Raw genomic sequence first — 6,751 nt, forward strand, 5'->3', positions numbered from 1 at the left:
GGTGTTATACTGATTAATGCTGCCAATCTCAATGATGCAGTCATGCCTGGTGATTTACAGACATGAGCCATGATGGATTTGGGAGGCTGAAACACTGTACCTCTTTTCATTACTGGTTGCATATACATAAACTTGGTAGAAAAATGAATAAAGTTTGTGTTTGGTCACTATGTCTGTGTAAGTTCTCAGTCATCCAGATCATGCTTATATAAGCAGCTTGGAAAGAAAAGCAACCTGACTTTTTTAAGTTTCTTGGAGACGTTTGACCTCTCATCTCAGAAGCTTCTTCAGTTCTAGGACGAAAGTCCCAGATTTTAACCTTAGTGGAAGTTGTCCCTTAATAGGGTCGTTGACCCACTGTTGATCATGTGCCTCATCACATGAGCCAAGGTGTGAAAAAGGGTGTGGGTCATTATCAGCAGAGGTTTGGGGTGAAACCATTGCCTCACCCTACCATGTGATCCATTGAGATCAACTGATGTAAGATATGAGTGGGCATTAAGGCGCCTGGGAAGGGATCTCAAACCTGGATTGTAAGTGGCAGAGAGTTGGTGTCGTAAGCCACTCCGTCTATTCAAAGATGGTCGTTCACAGTGAACATAGATGGCTCCTTTCTGTGTTTGTGTTGGTTAATCTGGTAGAAACAGCACGCCCAAGCTGATCCAACCACTGTTCAACATGGTTAAGGTCATTAACATCCTCCCCACTCCCAAATTCTGGAAGTAGTCTCTGATAAACCCCAGTCTGTGGGGGCGAGCATTTTCATCTTGAAGGATAGAGTTCAGACACAGATTGTGGGATTACTGCTAGTTGCAGAATCTTATTTTCGATAATTCTCTGGATTTAGATTGCCTCCAATGATGACAAGCCTTGTTTGTGACAAGTCTGCGCTCTATCAGTGAAGCATCAGAAAAGCATTCTTCACGTCTTCTCCACACTTTCACCCTACGGTTCTAACATCATAGGCAGAATCTGGATTCATCACTGACCCTAATATCCTTCCAGCTCTGCAGGGTCCAGTGCTCATGTTGTCGACACCTGATGGGCCTATGAGACCGGAGATTGTCTGGATAGAGAGCCATATCATCCTGCAAACAATCACTGCAAATCTATAGACAACTGCCTAAAATTCCCAAGGGCTGACAGGTTGAGGAAACTTCTTGTGGTGACTTTTTCTTGGGATGCCCACTTTGCAGCCTGTTTCTGTCACCCCCTGTTGGCCTTCAGTTTGAAGATGGCTCTAGGCCAGGTCTACAATTTCGGTCCTCGAGAGCTACTGTCTGGCAGCTTTCAGATGCATCCTTGTTCCAACAAACCTGAATCAAATGAATGGCTTCTTACCAGGCCTTTACCAAACTTGATGGCACACTGAAGAGGTAATTCAGCCATTTGATTCAGCTGCGTTCGATTTGGGCTGTAGCTAAAAGCTGCAGCGCAGTAGCTCTCAAGGACTGGAGTTGGAGACCCCTGCTCTAGGCTCTATCCTGTGCCACAGGGTACTATCCAGATCAGTTAAATGTGGCACCCACTGACCACTATAGCAGGGTCCATTTTCACAGATGCTGCTAATCAGGCACTAATCAGGCACCTGAAGGTCAGCACCTGGGGTACCAGAACCAGAACTGAGACAGTAGAATAAGCTGTTTGGCATTAGCACAGAAAATATGTCAAGTTTTTCATGGGCACAAACCATATATTCAACTCTGCTGCTCAACTCAAATGCATTTTCCTTACAAATCTGCAACCATTTAAGAGGAAATAAACAGGCTTTGCAATGGTATAAGATTTATTGCCAAGAAGCGTTGTTACAACAAAGAAACAATCAACCAAACAAACACAACTTTCCTTACTGTTGTGCTAAGTTTATTAACTGTCTATTCTGTGTCCTGTGGGAAAAGTCACTCTTGTTCTCTCTTGGTCATGTTCTTTTCTAACCTGTCAATGATCTCAGATTTATCTTGTGTTTCCTGGAGAGGGCCAGGTCACCTGTCTGCAGCACATAAGCCTCTGACTATGCTTCATTCACACTGATCAGGTGGGGCCAATCCACTAATGAATTATCAGCTAAAGAGCCAGCTTCCTTTTTCTCCGCTTTTGCATAATGCTAATTACAACACTACATACTCTTTTCGTAAACAGCATTTGTCTCTGAATACACGCCTGTTTTAAATGCACACTCATATTTTCTCATGCCATTTGTTTCTCATGTTCCTGCATTGTGTCCAGACTATTTTTCGGTTAATGAAAAGAGAACTGAAAATGTGTCTCCTCGAGACAGAAGTATTTTCTCTGCATTCAGTTTCACACACATAGAGAGAGGGAGAGAGCAGCGCAGAAAAAGCTAGAGGAAAGAGAGAGCAAGGAGAGGCGAGAGATGACATACAGCGGAAGAATGTCTTCATTTAAAGCTTCTTTTGTGTCTTTATTTGTGTGCTTAATACTCATCCTGATTCAGGTATTGCTTCCTCTTCAGTATTTCTGTCCTTGACTGCCCACTGAAAGCAGAGAAATGGCATTCATCTCACAGTAGTGACGTCAATTTTCACGTTGTTGGAACACCAATCAAACAGATGTAGTGGCACCGCCGCACCGCTCTTATGGCAGCAGTGGGCATAGATAACTGATTAAGTTACACAGCTGGATGAAAACTGTGAAGCTGAACTGCTTTGGCTCTGTGGGAATGAAGACGTTTAAAAAAAGGAATGGCGCAGTCCGGTCAAAATAAAAAGTCAGACATAATCTCGTCTTTGGCTAATGATTAGTTGCAATTCTTATTTAAAGAGCCGAAAGTGTTCCAGAATTCTGCTATCTTACTTTCATATCACTAAATCCTCTAATATTTGTTTTAAAGTTGCACACACCCTTTGGCTTTTCCTTTCACTGGAAAGTGAGAACTGGTAGAAGACGCACTGTTTCATGGCAACCGGTGTGGTTGTTTATTTCCTGCTGTTACTATTTATAATATTTCTGCTTAAAATAACCAGAAATTAACATGTGATATCAGTTTTGTAGTGATAAAAATTCCCAATCATGCAAGAGCTCTGCAAAGCTGTTGTATGTCCTGGTGATGCTTTCAGCTGCATGCTAATGTCAGTATTGCTTACAATGCCCTTGTTAGGCCTTCAACTGGATTTTTGATGGACGTAGCTTTGGAACTTTCAGAATTCATTAGTCAAAACAAGATTATTACAGACTTACTAACGTCCTGATTTATTGTTCAATTTATTATTTAGGCGAGTATTTTCACACACAGATCTGTTCTGGCACACAGTTGTTCTCCAGCCAAACAGCATTACAATAAATGAGCAGTTGTCTGATTACCTGAAACAGCCTCCTGGTGCCTTCCTCCCAAAATTCTCTCTGTCTTTGAATTTAAGGCTGTAGTAAAGTAAAGGGGAACAGAACACCCCATGGAGAGATGGCTTCCTTAATTGTAAATAAAGCTACTCTATAAGACATTAAATAGAAAATGTGAACAAAAGCTTTGTGTTAATTGTTTACAATTGAGATTGTGTGTCCCAAAGTGCCCTCGCCCACATGACTTTGTCATGACTTTTCCCACCTGTGCCATCCTGTTTAACAAATCCCAGATCAAATCATCAAATCATACATCAGAGGAAGATTCCCAGAATAGTGTTTTCCATCTTCTGGAGCCATGCATATCTTTATGCAATTTAGTGCAAATCCAGCTGGTATGTAGTTGCAGTCATGGTAAAAAAGAGAATGAATTCTCCATGATTTCAGAATTTTTACATACAGTGTATCCAGAAAGTATTCACAGCGCTTCACTTGTTCCAAATTCTGTCGTGTTACAGCCTTAATCCAAAATTCATTTTCATCTCAAAATTACACACAAGTTTAATGAAGAAGAAAAATATAACATGCAGATAAGTATTCATAGCTTGTGCCATGACAGTCAAACTTGAACTCAGGTGCACTGATCTGAGAGCAGTTTCCACTGAGATCTGGTGAAGAGTACAGAAAAATGTCTGCTGCAATGAAGTTCTCAATGAGCACAGTGGCCTCTATCACCTGTTAATGGAGGAAGTTAGGAGTCACCAGGTCTCTTCCTAGAGCTGGCCGTCGGGCCAATCTGAGTGATTGGAGAGAAGGACCTTCGTCAGGGAAGTGACCAAGAACTTGATGGTCTCTCTGACAGAGCTCCAGCATTGTTCTGTGGACAGAGGAACACCTTCCAGAAGGTCGACCAAGGACGACCATGGTACAGTGGCCAGACAGAAGTCACTGCTCAGTAAAAGGCACATAACAGTCCACCTGAGGTTGTCAAAAGGCACCTGAAGGACTCTCAGACCATGAGAAACAAAATAACTGGTCTAATAAAACAAAGCTCAAACTCTTTGACCTTAATGAAAACAAATCTGAAGCAATGTGTAAAACACTGTCCTTAGTTTTTTACACATTGCTTCAGCGGCTTGTAGAGACACTTTTAGCAGAAATAACATGACCATAATTGTTTTGTTTATGGTTTTGTCAGTCTCTCACATCATGATGAAGGAAATTTGGCCCACTTCTCGGCTTCAGTTTGCAGAATTTTACAGGATTTGATTTATAAACAGCTCTCCAAGCATTTCAGTCAGATTGAGGTCTGGTCTTTGACTATAGCCATTGCAGCACCTTGATTGTTTTCTCTTTCAGCCAGTCTCCTGTAGACTTGCTGCTGTGCTTGAGATCTTTGTCATGTTTCATGATCCACTTTCAGCCAAGCTTTAGCTCTTGTGCAGATGTCCTTACATTTGACTCTAGAATACTTTGGTACAGAGATGAGTTGATGGTCAGCTCAAGAACTGCAAGGTTCCCTCAAGGTCAATCATCACCTTTCCACCACTGTGCTATCTTTTTAGAGAGATGAGACTTTGTCCTGGCAACCATCCCAAACAAGCCACACTCTTTCAGTCTTTTTGTAATTGTGCTGTCATGAAATTTAACATTTAAGCTACTAACTGAGGCCTAGAGAGTCTGAGATGGAGCTCTTGGGTTTTTTGACATTTCTCTGACCTTGGTGTGAATTTGCTGTGAGGTTCTTGGGTAGATTAACAGCTGTCTGTTTTCACATGTGAATACTCTGTTCACTGTAGAATTAGGGACTTTAGATTGTTTGGAAGTGGCTTTATAATCCTTCCGAGGTTGCTTCTCTGGGATCATTGCTAATGTCTTTCTTCCTTGGCACTGTGTTAACATACACCTGAATGCTCCCGATCAACTAATTGCCAAAACTTCTTTCATAGAGGTGCTCACACTTTCTGATGATTAATTAATAAAGTTCATTCATAGTGCACTCATAAACAGATTTACATTGCTTTTAGTTTCCCTGCTGCCAATCATAATTTCAACCTAATGACTCTGGTGTATCTTTATAATTACCATCACTGACTGGGTTAAATATTCAAGGTGTTAACTGACAGCGTAAGTCTGTATCAGTATTAAATGAACCTCACAGGCTGCTTGTGAGGAGTTATGTTTCAGCTTGTGTGTTAAAGCCAGCAGTTTGCATAGCAATTATCTGCAATAAGCAATTCCCACTTTAATTTTGAGCAGTTGTTGCTTTCATGGCAGCAAATGAGGATCATATTTCACCATGACATCACGTTTAGGTTTTGCACAAGATGCTGTTAGACTGCTTGATAGCACAAACCTGTACGATGTCTCTTATTTTACTGTGAGCCAACAAAAAGAAACAGAGAATCGGGGCTTATGACAAAAGGTGCTTTTAATTTGCAAGACAATAGCAACGAAAGACTGCTGTCAGCATGCTTAGGAAAGTGGCAAAATGACTGCTCTAATGAGAGAGGTATTAATAATTCATCACATTTCTGACAAATGAGCTGTCTGAAAAGCTTTCTGTTTAGCAACATGACTGTACACAGCTTCTGACGTAGCCCAAACCTGATAAACACCAAAGGCTCAAAATCAAAAAAGCTTTCTATCGTCCCTAAAATTCCACAGGCCTTACCTATCAGAACTCAAAAGCCCCAAAATGTTGCTTTTCTTCCAGAGGAAGGTTATTCTGGCATCAATCAAAGCTTTCATAAGCCTTTGTGAGTCACCTCCTGATAGTAAAACCAGACAAGTAAAGGACACACTAAAAAACACAGTAAAGCATGTGGTGCCACTGGAAGAGTCTGCACATTTAAAGTAAGGCCTTGGTCTCAGTTTTGATACCAGCAGTGAGTATTCTTCATGTTTTCACTCTGCACCGTTCATCTGCAATCCTTTGAGGACATTCAATACAGCATGCTGTAATCACATTCACATACATATGAGCTCTATTCTTTGACTGTTTACTGAAGCTGGATCTTATCTAGGAACAGTGTGCCGGCTATGACAGGCTTCATTTCCAGGAACTAACAAAATCGTTTTTATGTGTGTAAATAAAGAGGTCATGTGAATGTCTTTATGCTCTTCTGTTTGTTTTTTTAAGAAAACATGCATGGATGGTTCTAGTATGACCTATGATAGAGCGGTGATAGTGCAGAATTGCCCCTTCCACTCATCCCATGGGACAAGGTTCAGGTCCCTGAATTGGATAAACAGGAGACGATGGATGGATGGATGGATGACTCTAGCATGTCCTTAGTTGGGCTACAGATGTGACGTCCCAATGCAGTGAAACTAGTGACCCATTCTATGACTGTGTCACAGTGTTGTTAGTCACCTTAATGACAATAATTTTACTATTCATTTTTGATGGACTATCAGTTACTATCTTTACTTTCTCAAAACTACGAGTTAA

The sequence above is a fragment of the Pelmatolapia mariae genome, linkage group LG18 (genome assembly GCF_036321145.2).
Source record: "Pelmatolapia mariae isolate MD_Pm_ZW linkage group LG18, Pm_UMD_F_2, whole genome shotgun sequence".
In the NCBI taxonomy this organism is placed as follows: domain Eukaryota; kingdom Metazoa; phylum Chordata; class Actinopteri; order Cichliformes; family Cichlidae; genus Pelmatolapia; species Pelmatolapia mariae.